Here is a 16988-nt window from a genome sequence, read left to right on the forward strand (position 1 = left end):
TCAAGCACCACCAGTGCTTAACAAGGTGTCAAAAACTTGATGACTAAAAAAAGGGGGTATTTTGAGTTTCATTGGTTAGATTCATTTATTGTTATAGAAATGGCTAGTTTATAATATTATAGAAAAGCAAAAAGTTGAGGTTCAATGTTAATGCTTCCTTCTACTCCTGTAACAGAGGAAGTCAGAAGTCAGTGCCTTTTCTTTTTCCCTTCTCCCCCTCACTTTTCCCTTCTTATCTCACCCTTCACTCGCAAAAGTCCCCACACTCACTCACACTTTGCTCACAAAAGCCTCCAGTCGCTCTCACTCACTCCTCCGTCTCTTTCAAAGGCACCACGTTCAGTCTCTCCCCCACTCACTTCGTCTCTTTCAAAGGCCTCTTGCTCGCTCACTTACTGCCCCGTCGCTTCCAAACACCGTTTGTTCATTCACTGACTCACTGCCCCATCGCTTCCAAACGCCACTTTCTCGCTCACTCACTTACTGCATTTGGAAGCTACAGGGCAGTAAGTGAACGAGTGCCGGTGCCGGAGGCCATCAGCTGTTTGGCGCTGGAGACCACTGCCACGAGGAACACAGCTCTGACTCGGGGTTCGGAGCAGCTCCGGGTGGCGGCTCAGCACGGGCCATGGCGTGGCAACTGCGGGGAGGGGAATCCCCACGGTAGCTGTGGGGAGGAGAATCCCCATGGCCTGTGGCTCTGAGCTGCAGGGGCAGGGGTGCAAAGGACGGGTGGTGACGCCGTAGCAAGACACCGGCATCGTTCCCAGTGACAGCACCTCTGAGTTCCGGAACCTTTTTTTTTTTTTTTTAGAAAAAAAGCACTGGGTATAGGTCCTTCTGCTTGAGCAGGGGCTGGACTAGAAGACTTCAAGGTCCCTTCTAGCTCTATTCTATTCTTAACTCTTAATCTGTTCTTGTTTTAGCCCAAACATCTACCACATGTGATCCATCAAGCTCCAAACTATTAGGTATAGGGGGTTTGTCTTGGACTGTTTTTCTCTACTACTACTTTTTCCCCTCCTTGCATTAAAATGAGGTTTTGGAGGAGTTTTGTTTCTTTTTAATTAACCAGAACAATGATGGTGACAGTAATGATCATTAGCAGTTGCTATAATATAATGTTAGCAGTTAGCGGCATCTGGCCAACATTGTCTGGTTTTGAAAGAGGGTCAGATATAGGTAGTATATCTGAAATCACTTGCCTGCAACTTAGGCTGGGATGGTTTGATAAAAAAAATCCAGGGGAAGACTATAGAAACTGCTTTCATTGTGTTGCCAAGGAAATTGCTTTGTTGTGTTCCAAGCTTAATTCAAGGGAATATTTCTTTACAATTAATATTGTTTGTCATCACCTCTGCTCCCAAGTGTTCCTCTTTTATGCTTAGCAGGGAAATGAGGAGGGGGTAGATTTTCACAGCAAATATATTCTAAATAAGATGTCCTTGATGAAATGCAAAGTGTTATGAGGTACCTTGCTTCTGAATCTCTCCAAATCAGCTCACTGAACATGCTGGACCTTCCTCTTCCACGTACAATCTTCCTGCTACATCATCAGAAAAAGAAGATACACCGTATATTCAATAGGTGGTCTTTGACCACAATTGGGAGCAGAATTTTCATTGCTAAGCAATGAGTTGTTAAGTGAGACAGAGACTAAAACATATGAAGAACGGTTGCAAGAGCCTTGGTGGAGCAGTGGGCTAATGCCTCCTTAAGTAACACCAGCTGCCTGCAATTATTGCAGGTTCACATCCCACCAGGCTCAAGGTTGACTCATCCTTCCATCCTTCCAAGGTAGGTAAAATGAGGACCCAGATTGTTGGGGGCAATAAGCTGACTTTGTAATAATGCCGCTTGGGGGGGGGGGCAAAAGCCCTAATAAGCAAGCATATACATAGAATGAAGGCTATTGCTAAGCACATTTGATTTGTGCTTAGATTGTAAGCCGCCCTGAGTCTTCGGAGAAGGGCGGAATATAAATGGGATTAAAATAAAAAAATAAAATAAAAATAAATGTCTAGTCAAGTGAAAAGGAATGACATGATAACAGTGTTCCAATATTTGAGGGGCTGCCACGAAGAAGAAGGGGTCAACCTATTTTCCAAAGCACCAGAACACAAGACAAGAAACAATGGATGGAAACTAATCAGGGAGAACTAAGAGAGAAATTTCCTAACACTGAGAACAATTAACCAGCGGAATGGGTTGCCTTCAGAATTTGTGGGTGCTCACTGGAAGCTTTTAAAAAGAGACTGGACAGTCACAATCTCCTGCTTGAGCAGGGGGTTGGACTAGATGATCTCCAAGGTCCCTTCCAACTCTTACTATTTTGTTCAGCTGTGGGTAAGTCATTTTAGGAATGAATTTGAAAAGCTTGAATATGCACTTAGGACAGAATGCCAGAGCACAGAAGAAGCAAGACAAGTGGAAATCTACAATCTCCAGAAGGATAAAGATCAAGAAGGACTCAGTACAGATGGAGTTCAAGGCTCTTGCCAACAACCACAACCATCTCAGTATGTGTCATGTGATCACTGTGACTTTCCCAGCCCACTCCTAATGAGAAAAGTCAATGGGGGAAATCAGATTAACTTAATGACCTCATGATTCACTTAACAACTGCAGTGATTTGCTTAACAACCATGACAAAGAAGGTCATAAAATCAGCTGTGACTCACTTTTCAGAATCTCAACATCTTTTTTATATTACGGTGACCAAAAACTGGATGCAGTAGTCTGATGAATGCAGGATAGAGCACAACCATACGTTTGACATTACACTTCTGTTGATGCAGCCTACAATGGTATGTGATTGTTTTGAAGCTGCATCACACTGTGGGCTTACATTCACGTTGTGATCTACCAAAATATCTAGATCTTCTTCATGTGTGCTGCTGCCCAATACGATCTCTCCAGCCTATGCTCACTTCTTTCATTTTCCTACTCAAACATTTTTCCTATTCCTGCTGAAAGCATTTTACTGTTTTTATTGCATTGTTTCAGCATGTAATGAATCTGGTCAATCATCTAGGACATTTAGTACCTGCCCTTTGTGTCATCTGCAAATTTCATAACCATATTTTGTAACACTTCAACCAACTCATTTATAAATATGTTCAACAGCCTGAGGGCTAGAATGGAACCCAATATGTGAAGCTATGGGCATACATTTATCGGTTGTGATTTTCTTCAATCAACTCTGTATCCCTCTACTGGTAGCACAGACTAGTCTGTGTTTTGCTACTTTCTGTACTAGGCTCTCATGGCAGACTTTGTCAAATGCTCTGCTGAAATCAAAGTACACTATGTTCATCACATTTCTTGGGCCAATGAAACTGATCACTGTATCAAAAAAGGAGGTCAAGTTAGTTTGGCATGACATGTCCTTGAGAAAGCCATGCTGGTTCCTGCCAGACAATACATTCTTTTCTCAATGCTCACCAAATGATTGCTTAATGATTTGTTCCAGAATTATGCAAGGTATCAACATCCAATTGTTATTAGCCCTGTCCTCTGTTTTTTTTAAGTAGAAACAACATACTGTATGCCCTTCTCCAATTCTCTGGCATCCTTTATCCATAAATTCCCACCTTTAAGGAGCAAATAGAAAACTAGCATGCAAGGCAACCCACCCCTCTGATTTGGCTGATTTTTTCCTCCCACTTCCATGGGAGAAATGATGCCCTCCATGCTACATCATAAGTGTCAATGCCTGAATGATTGTCATTTCTTTCAAAACAGAAATAAAATACCACAGCCCCATTGGCAGGGTGGGGTGAGATATGTCCTACAAATGGAGAAGCTTCTGAATCTGAAGGTCCAAAATTTTTGAATTGAATTGAACTTTATTTGGCCAAGTGTGATTCAACACACAATGAATTTGTCTCCAGTACAGAAGCACTCAGTGTTCATGCAAAGCATCATCATCAATCTGCGAGAAAAATCATTTGCCTGCAAGCAAGAACTTATGGGACCATAAAATAGAGAAAGTCATAGAAAATGAAGAAGCTAAATTGCTCTAGGACTTTAGAAGTCAAACAGACACGCATCTGCCACATAACACCCAAGACTTAACAATTTTTGATAAGAAAAACAAAAAAAAGTCTGGATAGTGGATGTGGCAGTACCTGGAGACAGCAGAACAGAGGTGAAAAAACTGGAGATGATAACAAACTACAAAGACCTACAAATAGAAATAGATTGACTGTGGCAAAAGCAAGCAAAGGAGATACCAACACTAGTAAGGGCCTTGGGTGCAATCCCAAAACTACTGGAGCACCACTTGAACACGATAGGCATTGAAAAGTTCACCACCAGTCAATTACAAAAGACAGTTTTACTCGGAACAGCTTCCATCCTGCGACAATGTCTGTAACACCATGAAACATCCAGATCTGCCTATCCTAGGTCTTTGGGAAACACAGAATAGGTAGACAAAGGGTAGAATAAAGAGAATAATAAGAAAGATAATAATAATACTATAACCACACATACACAGACATGAGACAGCACTGTAAGAATTAGGTGTTCAGCAGAGTGATGGCAAAAGGGAAGAAACTGTCCCCTGTGTCTAGTTGTTATCTCTGATCTGTTCCTACCATATCTTGTTTTCATCCACCATAATATTCTGGTAACAGTGGTGGTATCAAACTTGGTCCTAATAAGTGTTAATAATTCTTCTTCATTTTCCACCCTCCCCCCTGCCAAAAAGACATTGCGGTAATGGGGACAAAGGTACAATTGATGGAAGAATGCATGGGGTTTTGATCCTCTGTTTTGAATGGCTAGCAAGAGAAACCTCTTCATTATTATCAGGTGCAATACTGTTACCAAACAATTTGGGTATGATAAAAAAGTTAGCAATATGAGCTATGGAAAGCATACACACATAAGAGCAAGAATATTACTGTACAAGTAATCCTTGACTTACCACCACAGAATTTCCATTGCTAAGCCAGTCAGTCACACCCAATTTTTCAACCTTTTTGCCATGGATGTTAAATGAATCAATGCAGCTGTTAAGTGAATCATGTAGTCATTAATTGAACCCGGCTTTCCCCATTGACTTTGCGTGTCAGAAGCTGGCTGGGCGGGTTGGGGGTTGCATATGGTGATCACATTAACCCTGGGATGCAACAACCATTATGAATCATGCTGGTTGCCAAGAGTCTGAATTCTGATTATGTGACCATGGGGATGTTGCAAGGATCATAAGTGTGAGGACTGGTTGTAAGTCACTTTTTTCAGGGCTGTTCTAACTTTGAATGGCTGCTAAACGAATGGTTCTAGGTTGAAGACTATTGGATAGTAGATAATAGTTAGACATTCAGTCCAAGCTCCCTTACAGAGCAGTATCTATTAGAGCTACCAGATCTGAGCTATAAACATCCAGCATATGACAGCAAAGTATTAATAGCCATCTGAATATATGCAACCCAGATCTGGTAGCCGTAGAAACTGAAATGTCATAGTAAATAAATGTAAACATTCAGCTTCAACCCACTTCAGCACTGGGCCTTTTTTTTTCCCTAACAAAATGTTATGAAGTCTATCAGAAACCATCTTGTTCCTTCTTGGTTTCTCATCGTTATGAACGGCACTCAAAAATCACTGCCACAAAAAGAAAAAAAGAAAAGGATTTGAATTTCTGCACTTCATAGCAAGACCTGTAAGCCCTTTGTATGGAAAGAATAGAATACCGAGTTTACTTTAAAAACACACCCAAATGTCTCTTCTGTGCTTGAATGTAAACACATGGACTTAAGAATGTAAATCCACAGCTTAAAATTTTTTTTCATGCTACATCTTAATGATCTGTACCTTTGTAGCCTTGTAAAACTGTCAGGCTCTGGACATTTTGCATACTGAAGATTTTTTTTTTTTGCCTGCAGCAAGGAACATGGATTTTGCAATTCTGGCTCCTCCTTCAGTGAAAAAAGCATACAAGTTCATAGAGTCGTCACGATTCCCACAGAGCTGACTTGCGGACGGTCTCAGGCTTTAAACTCCAAAACTGCTCCAAAGCATATGGATATTCCTTTCTGCCTGGGATCGTGTTTCTTCCTGGAGGCTTCGTGTGGGTCACACTTTCTCTCTGGATTTACTCAAGTGATCTGAAACAATCTTATCAACACCATGTTTTTATTTTGTTCTCACCCAGGAAGCTGACATGAACGCTGAGAGACTTTCTTACCACTCAAGAGTAAGTATTGTCTTTCTTACAAGGGACAAGAGATTGCATGTCTAACTGAGCTCTCTGTAGGGTCATCAGTTCAGTGTCAAATCAGAAGATCAAGGGGGTATGGGACTGTTACCAGTGGTTTAACCTTCTGCTGAAGAGCAAAAAATACCCCAAATCAATCACCTGTTGCACATATTTTTAACATTATCATGGACTTGGTTAGATCTTTCAAATGGTTTAAAATATATGGTGTTACAGATAGCTATGACACATGTCATTCATCCTCTGAACTTGTTAAAGCATAGTTCTGGATATAAGGAAGCAAAATGTGAAACATACTGCAAGCCTACTTAAGCCTTGTGGTCAACATTAAACATTGGCAATCACAGATTACTTTGGGTAAAGTTTTATTATTCATAGTAGTGACATCAATCTCGGTACCTTAGCATTTAAGAATGTATTATTACCTAATTCCAAGTATGGGGTTATTTTCCCTTACATTTTTTTGGGGGGGGGGGGGGTGCTGCTGCTTCTCAATTTTTATCTTGTAATAATTTGGTTAATTTACCCTATGCTATTGTATGTTGCATTCTGGTTAATAGAAATTATTGTTTGGACAGACCACAATCTGCAGTTTTCATATTTAATCTTTTATCATACTTGTAAATAGGTTTTAATGATAATATGGATGCAAAAATAAAAGTCTCTATTATCTATTATCTATTATTATCTATTATGTCTCTATTATCTCTATTAGATGTTTCCAGGATTCATTTCATTCTCTCAAAATTTCTGATAATTTGCAAGTTTCTTCCCCCCCCCAATATTTTATTATTTTTTATAGTCACAAATGCTTAATATTTTATCAGCAACATATTGTCTGGGTTTCAATATTTAGCTTACTAATACATATTAAACTCCTTTCTCTCTACCTTATTTTTCTAGCCATTGATAAAATTTATCCCATGTTCCCAAATATTTTGAATCTTCTTTCTCTTTCATTTTCAGTGTCAGTCTGTCCATTTCTGCACAATCTTCTTAATTATCTCTTCCTCCGCTGGTAATTCTTCATCTTTTCAATGTTGGGCAAATTAAATTCTTGCTGCAGTTAACACATGTAACATTAAGTATACACAGTCCTTCTCATAATTTCCTACAATTATACCTAACAAAAATAATTCTGCCTTAAAATCTGTCTGTTTTTTAGTCATTTTCTCTAACCATATATGTATTCTTAACCAAAACCTTTTGGCTTTAGGGCATGTCCACCAAAGATGATAATATGTGCCTGTTTTTTGTCTACATTTCCAAATTTGCAAGTTTCTTATCTTACGCGTCGCTGAACCGAAGCATAATATACCTTCCTCATATCTCTCTCTGCCTTAAGGTGGCTTCCTATGTGTTTTTGCCTATATTGATATGTATAGGTACATAGGAGAAAAAATAGGTTTTGTTCTGTTGTGTCCGTTTTGAATTTTCATTCTGCTCTTTTCTCATTGTCACTTGGAAACATCTTGTCACATCTTCAAATTATCTCCCGAAGCTTGTTACTATTACTACAATGAAAGGTTAACCCTGTACTATTCACTTAAAATTAGAATGTGGCTCCTAAAATTTATTTTATGAATTACAAGACATAAGTGAATTATATTAAGGATTTTAAAAGATGTTTCCATTTAAATATTCATGGAACATCTTATTTCCTGCTATTTTTCCTAGATGAAATGATTTTCTATTTGAAGTTTTTAGTTGTTAGAAATCTGCATATTTCATTGAACTCTTAATATGGTTTGAACTGCTACAAGGATCTCTGAGGGTGAGAAACGTGTAGAAATGATGTAAAATAAATTAAATACCAGATGGGCTTGGAGCTTACTTCATACTACTTTAAAGGATGATGTCTCCTATACTGGTATGTAAGAAAGACTTTCGGAGACTGGGTTAGGGGATGTTACCAAGGGAGCAATAAAAGTCCTTCGGGAGATAGGGCGGCATATAAGTCCCAATAATAAATAAATAAATAAAAAAATAAATAAAAAAATAAATAAATAAATAAATAAATAAATAAATAAATAAATAAATAAAAAAAATAAGAGATAGTATAGCCCACAGCAGGATAGTGGGCTAGTTTCTCTAGTTTCTCAGGCTGTAAAGGAGAAGAGGGGAGAATTGTACTTTCAAATTTCCATGATTAATGTTGACCATATTTGGTAGACCAGACAGGAAACACAACCAGATAAATTAATTATACTTTATTTTAAAGCTACACTGACAGAATCTTGCAAGCCTGAAAGTGCAATTCTCCCACTCTCTCCTTTACAGCCTAAAGAACTAGGGATAGTCTCTTCTGAGCCTCTTGCCCCACCCACTAGGCAGCTGCTGACTATGCTGCCTCTTATCTGTCCGTTCCCTTGGCAACATCTTCTCACCTAGTCTCCCAAGGTCTTTCTCACATATCATTACATCTGGCCAATAATAAAAGCAGCCTATTTATATTGTAAAATGGTTTCTACTTGTTAACACGCTGTCCCATCAATTTTTGTAGCCTGATGATGCATTGACTATTGCAGTTGCAGTGCAAATATCTCTTAGTCAAACAGATTTTGAAGATGGTTGATAAAAATTTTCTGTAGTGTGTTTAATTTTTTTTGCACTCTTTTATACTGGATATATATGGTCTGAATGTCTTGGAGCACATCATCATTGTACTACTAACTATGGCTTTCCTGGGAACAATTCCCAGAGGTCTTGTTTGCCATCCTGTGGGGAAAAACATTTGAGGAGAGGGGATGCATGGCCATCGGAAAAACTCTCTTTGCTTGTTGCTTCTCCATTTCCATTATTTTCGCCCTTACAACTTAAGAAGTTTGATCCTTGCAAACAGGTATTTAACATGTGTGTCACTGAGGCGCATCCTATTTGGTGAAGTAGAAGTGATTGCATTGTAATGGCATGTGGGAATCACTTTGGCAAACAAATGGGAGAGCTGCAGGCTGGACTATCAGATGTAAAAGATATCTTAGCTCACAGAAGGAAGAGAGGCATGGGAAGTGTTTCAGGAGGGAGTCTCCCAGGTTTTCCAGAGAGTGAAAGGAAATGATGGGAAAGATACTTTCAGTCTTGCAAGATTCTGTTAGTTTAACTTTACAGTAAAGACAGAGCTAGTACTTAGATTATACTCTTTTACCATACCCCAGGGGGAGGGCCTTCTCTGTGGGCGCTCCGGCTTTATGGAATCAGCTGCCGGTCGAGCTCCGGATGGCACCTGACCTTCGCTCCTATATGAACAAGCCGGCCTGGCCTGATGGGGGATATGTTTGGGGTTTTAATGGGGATTTTTATATTGTTATTGATTGTTTTAGCTGGGCTACTATTTAATTCTTTTTTTAATTTTTGTATTTTGTATTTTTTATATGTGCCCTGTTCACCACCCTGAGTCCTTCGGGAGAAGGGCGGTATATAAATATAATTAAATAAATAAATAAATAAACTACTTTGCAGGGCTAACAGGCAATGTGGTTTCTTCCAGGTATTTGGGACTATAGCTTTGTCAATTTCTTAAACAGAATAACAGAGTTGGAAGGGACGGTGGAGTCTTCTAGTCCAACCTCATGCTCAAACAGGAAACCCTATAACATTTCAGACAAATAGGTAGTTGTCCAACCTCTTCTTAAAGACCTCTAGTGTTGGAGCAACCACAACTTCTGGAGGCAAGTCGTTTACATTAATCGTTCTCACTTTCAGGAAATTTTTCCTTAGTTCTAGGTTGTCTCCTTGATTAGTTTCCATCCATTGCTTCTTGTTCTGCCTTCAGTTGCTTTGGAGCGTACGTTGACTCCCCCTTCTCTTTGGCAGCCCCTTAAATATTGGAACACCACTGTCATGTCCTCCCTGGTCCTTCTTTTCATTAAACTAGACATACCCAATTCCAGCAGCCGTTCCTTATATGTTTTAGCCTGCAGTCCCCTTATCATCTTCCCTGCATTCTTTCTAGAGCCTCAACATCTTTTTTATATTATGGTGACCAAAACTGGATGCAATATTCCAAGTGTGGTTTTACCAAGGCATTATAAAGTGGTATTAACACTTCATGTGATCTTGATTCTATCCCTCTGTTAATGCAGCCTAGGATTGCATTGGCTTTTTTGACAACTGCAGCACGCTGCTGGTTCATATGTATTTGTCCACTAGGACTCCAAGATCTTTTTCACACTTATTACTTACAGTAACTTGATTATTTTTGATGTGTGTTAAAGTCCCTAGTGGGTTATTGTTATCTGTCCTGGGCCTAATGCATGGAACGGCACATGGAGATTCTGATGCCATCCTATCGCATCAGAATCAACAGACTCCACTTGTTTTGAGACTTGAGTCTAAGTGAATCATTTCAGACAGCATAGAAACTGTGGATGTGAGTAGGACAGTCTGCAGCCTCACTTTCAGAACCCCATTAGTTACTGTTTGGCTGTTTTATTTAAGGAAAAGTGGAGGGGAGCATACTCATGTTGCAACTTGTATTATTAATTGCATGCTTCAGTGAATCAGTTTTCTACCAGTTATCTATTATCATGAATCAACTGATCAGCAGGGCGGGTACTCAGTGGAAGGGGTTGAGGGAAAGGAACAGGCTGTTGACAATGTTGACAATGGATGTGCACAGGGTCTGAAGCTGAGGCAAAAACCTCAATCTTATACTCTGACTGTCAACATGGCCTCTGACAGTGGATCAGCTGCGGAAGACACCTGATAATCCTCCAGCAGGACTTTGAGAATACACAGATTATTTGCATCTGTAAAACAATTCTTTATTTTTCTAAAAGAAATCTTAGAGCTTCCATATCAACTCCCAAAAGATGTTACATTTGGAGAAAACAGCTAAGAACCTATTAAATCCTGAGACCAAAATTTTCAGAATTGTCAGCAATTGTATATTGCATGTATAGACAAGCACTTAAATAAATTTGATAAATAAATTAATCTCTTATAATGAATAAATCCCCAAAAAGACTGTTGATAATGATGTACAAAACAATGTACTCTGTGTGCAGAATGATTTCCAGAGCTTGGGGCAGGAACTCAGCAGAATAGGCTGTAGGCTCACTTTTTCAGAGGTCTTACCAGTGTATAAGGAGCAAAATGGAAAAGGCCAGCATATAGCAGAATTTACTATGTGGCTAAAGGAGTGGTGTAAAGGAGAAGGCTTTGGTTATATTAGTCATGATGTCTGTAGCTGGTCCAATGAAAAAATGTACAAAAGAGATGGTCTGCATCCATCCAAGAAAGGGACTGAGTTACTTGGCAATAAATTCACAGCTTTTCTGGAGGAACATTTAAACTAAACAACGGAGACAGTGAGTTAATTGATACAGAACATCACTGTCCCCAGCAATCTAAGAAAATAGGGGAACTCAGGCACCACACAAGTTATGTAGCAAGTAAACACAGGGTCAGTCATAAAGGACTCAAATGTCTATACACCAATGCGCAGAGTATGAACAGTAAGCAGGGTGAACTAGAAATTCAAGTAAATGAGGGCGGATATGATATTGTTACCATTACAGAAACATCGTGGGACAAAACCCACAAATGGAACACACAGCTAGAGGGATTTAAATTATTTAAAAGAAACAGACTAAACAAAAGAGGAGGTGGAGTTGCTCTATATATAAGAAATAACTTTATCTCTACAGAAATGGAGCACAACAATGATGAAAACTATAAACTTGAATGTATTTGGGTCAATATAAAAGGGGAAAAATGACATTGCCATAGGTGTATACTATAGGCCGCCCAACCAAGCAGAGGAAATAGATGAACTTTTTGCTAGTCAGTTAACTGAGGTATGTAGGAAGCGCATCACAATAGTAATGGGGGACTTTAATTACCCTGATATCAACTGGGAGACAAATTCTGCACCAAGTGGAAGATCTAACAGATTCCTGACAAACCTAGCAAACAACTTTCTCTCCCAAAGAGTAGAGAAGGGAACTAGGGGATTAGCCATATTGGATTTAATTCTCACTAACAGAGATGAATGGTAGAGGACAGGAAGGCCTGGAGGAACATTGTCCATAGGGTCGCGGATGGGTCGGACACGACTTCACAACTAACAACAACAACAACAGAGATGAAATGATAGAAAGTGTCGAAGCCACAGGAAGCGATCATGCAATATTGGAATTTAACATTATGGAAGCACAAGCAATAGAATACAGCCAAACTAGAGTCTTGGACTTTAAAAGAGCTAATTTCAATAAACTTAGAGAGACCTTGGGAAGAATTCCATGGAAGAGAATCCTAAAGGGGAAAACAACTCAAGAAGCTTGGAAAATTTTGAAAAGTGAGATAATAAAGGCCCAGTCTAGCACAATACCAACAAAGAAGAAAAATAACAGCTTTCAAAAGAAACCAGCATGGCTGCATAAAGAACTCTGATAAACTGAAAGATAAAAAGGACAAGTATAAGAAGTGGAAAGAGGGGCACATAACTAAGGCAGAATATCAGCAAACAGCCCGTGCCTGCAAAGATGAAGTGAGGGAAGCTAAGGCTCAAAATGAACTAAGGCTTGCGACCAAAGTCAAAAATAACAAAAAAGCTTCTTTCAACATATAAGAAACAAGAAAAAAGTGAAGGAAATGATTGGTCCATTAGTGGGGGAAAGTGGCAAGAAGGTGACAAGCAACAGGGAGAAAGCTGAACTATTTAACTTGTTTTTTGCATCTGTCTTTACACAAAGGGAAAAAACAGTCCAACCTACCCAAACCAGTGCCATAAAAAACAGAATAGAAACGCAAGTTAAGATAGGCAAGAAAATGGTAAGTGAGCACCTGTCCAGCCTGTTGTTCTTCGCTACAGTCCCCATCTGCAGTGATCTTGTGAGGCCATACTCAGCGTGTGGTCCTCAATGGAACCGCATCTACATGGAAGGAAGTGTGTAGTGGGGTGCCCCAGGGCTCTGTTCTGGGCCCAGTGCTCTTCAACATCTTCATCAACGATTTGGATGAGGGGATAGATGGGGAACTCATCAAATTTGCAGACGACACCAAGCTGGCAGGAATAGCCAATACTCCAGAAGATAGGCTTAAAATACAGGAGGATCTGGACAGACTTAAACACTGGGTGCTCTCTAACAAAATGGAATTCAATGGTGAAAAAAGTAAGGTTCTACATTTAGGCAGGAAAAATCAAATGCACAGGTACCTTGCTCAATAGTAGTAACTGTGAGAGAGATCTTGGAGTCCTAGTGGGCAATCACTTAAATATGAGCCAGCAGTGTGCTGCAGCTGCCAAAAAAGCCAACACAGTGCTAGGCTGTATTAACAGAGGGATAGAATCAAGATAACGTGAAGTACTAATACCACTTTACAATGCCTTGGTAAGGCCACACCTGGAATACTGCATCCAGTTTTGGTCACCACGATGTAAAAAAGATGTCGAGACTCTAGAAAGAGTACAGAGAAGAGCAACAAAGGTGATTGGGGGACTGGAGGCTAAAACATATAGGGAACAGTTGCTGGAATTGGGTATGTATAGTTTAATGAAGAGAAGGGTGAGGGGTGACATGATAGCAGTGTTCCAATATCTCAGGGGCTGCCACAAAGAAGAGGGAGTCAAGCTATTCTCCAAAGCACCTGAAAGCAGGACAAGAAGCAACGGATGGAAACTACCGTAGTCAAGGAGAGAAGCAACCTAGAACTAAGGAGAAACTTCCTGACAGTTAGAACAACTAACCAGTGGAACTACCTGCCTCCAGAAGTGGTGAATGCTCCAACACTGGAAGTTTGTAAGAAGAGACTGGCCAAACATTTGTCTGAAATGGTATAGGGTTTCCTGCCTCAGCGTGGGGTTGGACTAGATGACCTCCAAGGTCCCTTCCAACTTATTATTATTATTATTATTATTTCTACAGAAATATGGTGATAATTAGCAATTAGTAGAATTTATGCTTTTCTTATCGTTTTACATTCATTATTTTAATAATTCTCTGTGCTTCCTAAAAGAGTCTACTGTTGTTATTTTCATAAGAAAAAATACCACTAAGATTGGCAAGTACTTGTTCTTCAGGATCACCTGTCAGCTTATGGTACAGAACAGATGTTTGCTGAGGGTTATTTGTTTTAGGCATGTGCTGCCTAAACATTGTTAAGATAGTCCATGTGATTATATATATTTCCTTTTAGTGGATTGGATTTATATCTCTGGGATCTCATTTACTCTTTATATGAAAAATGCTAATTACAAAATGTAAGATTTCATAGCTATGTTTTGAGATACGTGCTTATCTAAGAGAGAGATGTTGGACTGCCCTTATCACACAAACAAGTCTAAGCAGTGAATAATACCTTACATCTGAATTTGTAAATGCCATCTCCTCCGCATATTTAATGTTGGCACTGTCTGCTCAAACTGATATCTAATTGTGCCATGGGCGTCCCATTTGTGGTTGAACACACCCACTAAAATGAGTTCACCTGAGAATTAGCAGTTCTAGAATCTGCAAGTAAGGGCGCAGAGTTGCTGAAAAACAAGATGAGCCAGAAGGTTGAAGAGACTAATGACTGATAGTGGATTTTCCATATTTGGAGGCTGAGACGATAACATAACCGATATTGTGTAGTGGGTCCGACGCAAGAGAGACGCCAGCCGGTGTGTGAGTTCAGCTCTTTATTGGAAGGGGAAGTGAACTGAGGAATGAGGGCTACCTGGCCTCCTTATATACCTGGCCAGGTAAGCTAACAGCCAATGGGGTTGGCCCTAGGTTTCCCACAGAAACTGTCCAGGCCAACGCCCCCTGAGGGCTGTTGCTATGCAGATGCCTGCATACATAACACCCCTCCCCCCTTAGAGAAGACCCACATAACAACAACAACATGCAACTACTATAACTATGAGTATCTATATAAAAAAACAGTGGTGTCCTTGTGTGAGGGTCACTTACACACATAGTCCGACAGGTAGGCTGGTGTCCTGTGTGGACGGGTGGATCGTCTGGTTGTGCTTGGCCCCTGGGCTTGGACCGTGGGTTCCTGAGGCCTTTGTGCATGAGGCGCCGTCCCCATCGCAGTTCTGCTGGGCTCTTGCCATTAGCCATGCATGGTGTTGTGTGTTGGGCTAGTAAAAATTTGGCCAGTCTGTGGTGCCAGTCCCCGCTGATGATGCGCCGGAGTGCGTCTTTGGTCGTCCTTACCATCCATTCGGCCTGCCCGTTGGTAGATGGATGGAAAGGCGCAGAGGTGGCGTGCCTAATCCAGTTCGCCTTCAAGAACGCCTGGAAATCAGCAGCAGTAAACTGAGGCCCATTATCAGACACAATTACGTCGGGGAGGCCGTGTGTGGCAAAGAGAGCTCTGAGCACCTGGATTGTCCTCCCCGAGGTCATGTTGGGGACAGGGACTACCTCTAACCACTTGGAGTGACTGTCCACCACTACTAAAAATAGTTGACCCTGGAATGGCCCCGCATAGTCAATGTGAATGCGGGACCATGGCGTGTGTGTGGCCTCCCACCGGTGTACTGGTGCATGTGGAACTTCTGGCCTGGATCTCTGGCACGTATAACAGGCCTTGACCCGATCCTCAACCTCCTTGTCCAACCCGGGCCACCAGAGGTAGCTCCTAGCCAGTGCCTTCATCCTGACCACCCCCGGGTGCCCTTCGTGTAAGGAGTCCAATACCCTGGCGCGTAGTGCGGGTGGAATGATGACCCTGCTACCCCAAAGGAGGCACCCTTTGTGTGTGGAGATTTCATCGCGTCTAATGAAATAGGCCTGAAACTCTGGTCCCGGGGATTTGTCCTGCCACCCTGTGCAAACCCATGAGTGCACCCTGCCCATGGTGTTGTCTGTGGCTGTGTGGCTGGCAATGTCCTTGGCAAGAACTGGGCACTCGGGTAGTTCCTGCAGGGCTAGGATCTGTGTGGCTGGTGCTGGGTCTGGGTCGTGTGTGTCTAGGGGGAGCCTACTTAGACCATCTGCGTGGCCCATCTCCTTCCCTGACTTGTGTACCAGCTTGCAATTGTATGCTGCAAGGAAGATGGACCACCGGAGCATCCTGGGGGACAGAATCTGGGGGGTTTGCCTGTCTGTGGTGAACAGGCCCAGGAGTGGTTTGTGGTCCGTGAAGACACTGAACTCCCTGCCATATAAGTAATCGTGGAATTTCTTGATTCCTGCCACGATTGCCAGGGCTTCTTTGTCTATTTGGGCGTAGTTTCTTTCTGCTCCAGACAGTGTCCTAGAATAGTATGCTATGGGGACTTGTGCCCCGTTGGGCTCAAAGTGGCTTAGGACAGCGCCCACACCATAAGGGGATGCATCGCAGGCGATACAAATGGGCTTGGACTCGATGAAATGGGTTACTGTGGACTTGTCCGACAGCAATGCCTTCAGGGCCTTGAAGCTCTGATCATGGGTGGCCGTCCAGGCCCACGTTGCCTGTTTGTCTAGCAGCCTGTGGAGCGGTTCAGCGATGGCTGCCTTGTGTGGGAGGAATGTATGGTAGAAATTCAGCAGACCCAGGAATGCCTGAAGCTCTGCTTTGTTCTTGGGTGTGGGTGCTAGTTTGATGGCCCTCACCTTGGATTCTGTGGGGTGGATTCCCCTGGCGTCTACTCTGAACCCCAAAAATTCTATGGAAGGAACGCCTATGCTGCATTTTTCCTTTTTGAGTTTGAGGCCAGCTGTGCGCAGCCTTGCCAGCACTTCCCTAAGCCTCCCTGCCAGTTCCTCTGCTGATGCTCCTGCGATCAGGATGTCATCAAAATAGGGGCAGACTCCTGGAATGCCCTTGAGTGTCTTTTCCATAA

The 16988-nt window shown here is 41.5% G+C and overlaps 1 protein-coding gene across 2 annotated transcripts in view; it reads left to right on the top strand.

Annotated features, from left to right (window-relative positions):
* The first annotated feature begins 5954 nt into the window (after window positions 1-5954).
* Window positions 5955-16988, top strand: part of PRLR (prolactin receptor) — an 86915-nt gene continuing 75881 nt past the window's right edge. For both annotated transcript variants that reach the window (XM_083351508.1, XM_083351507.1), the window contains exons 1-2: window positions 5955-6079; window positions 6164-6205. The gene's annotated coding sequence lies outside the window, so the exon portion shown is untranslated. The remainder of the gene's footprint in view (window positions 6080-6163; window positions 6206-16988) is intronic.

Source organism: Vipera ursinii (genome assembly GCF_947247035.1).
Source record: "Vipera ursinii genome assembly, chromosome: 2".
Lineage (NCBI taxonomy): Eukaryota > Metazoa > Chordata > Lepidosauria > Squamata > Viperidae > Vipera > Vipera ursinii.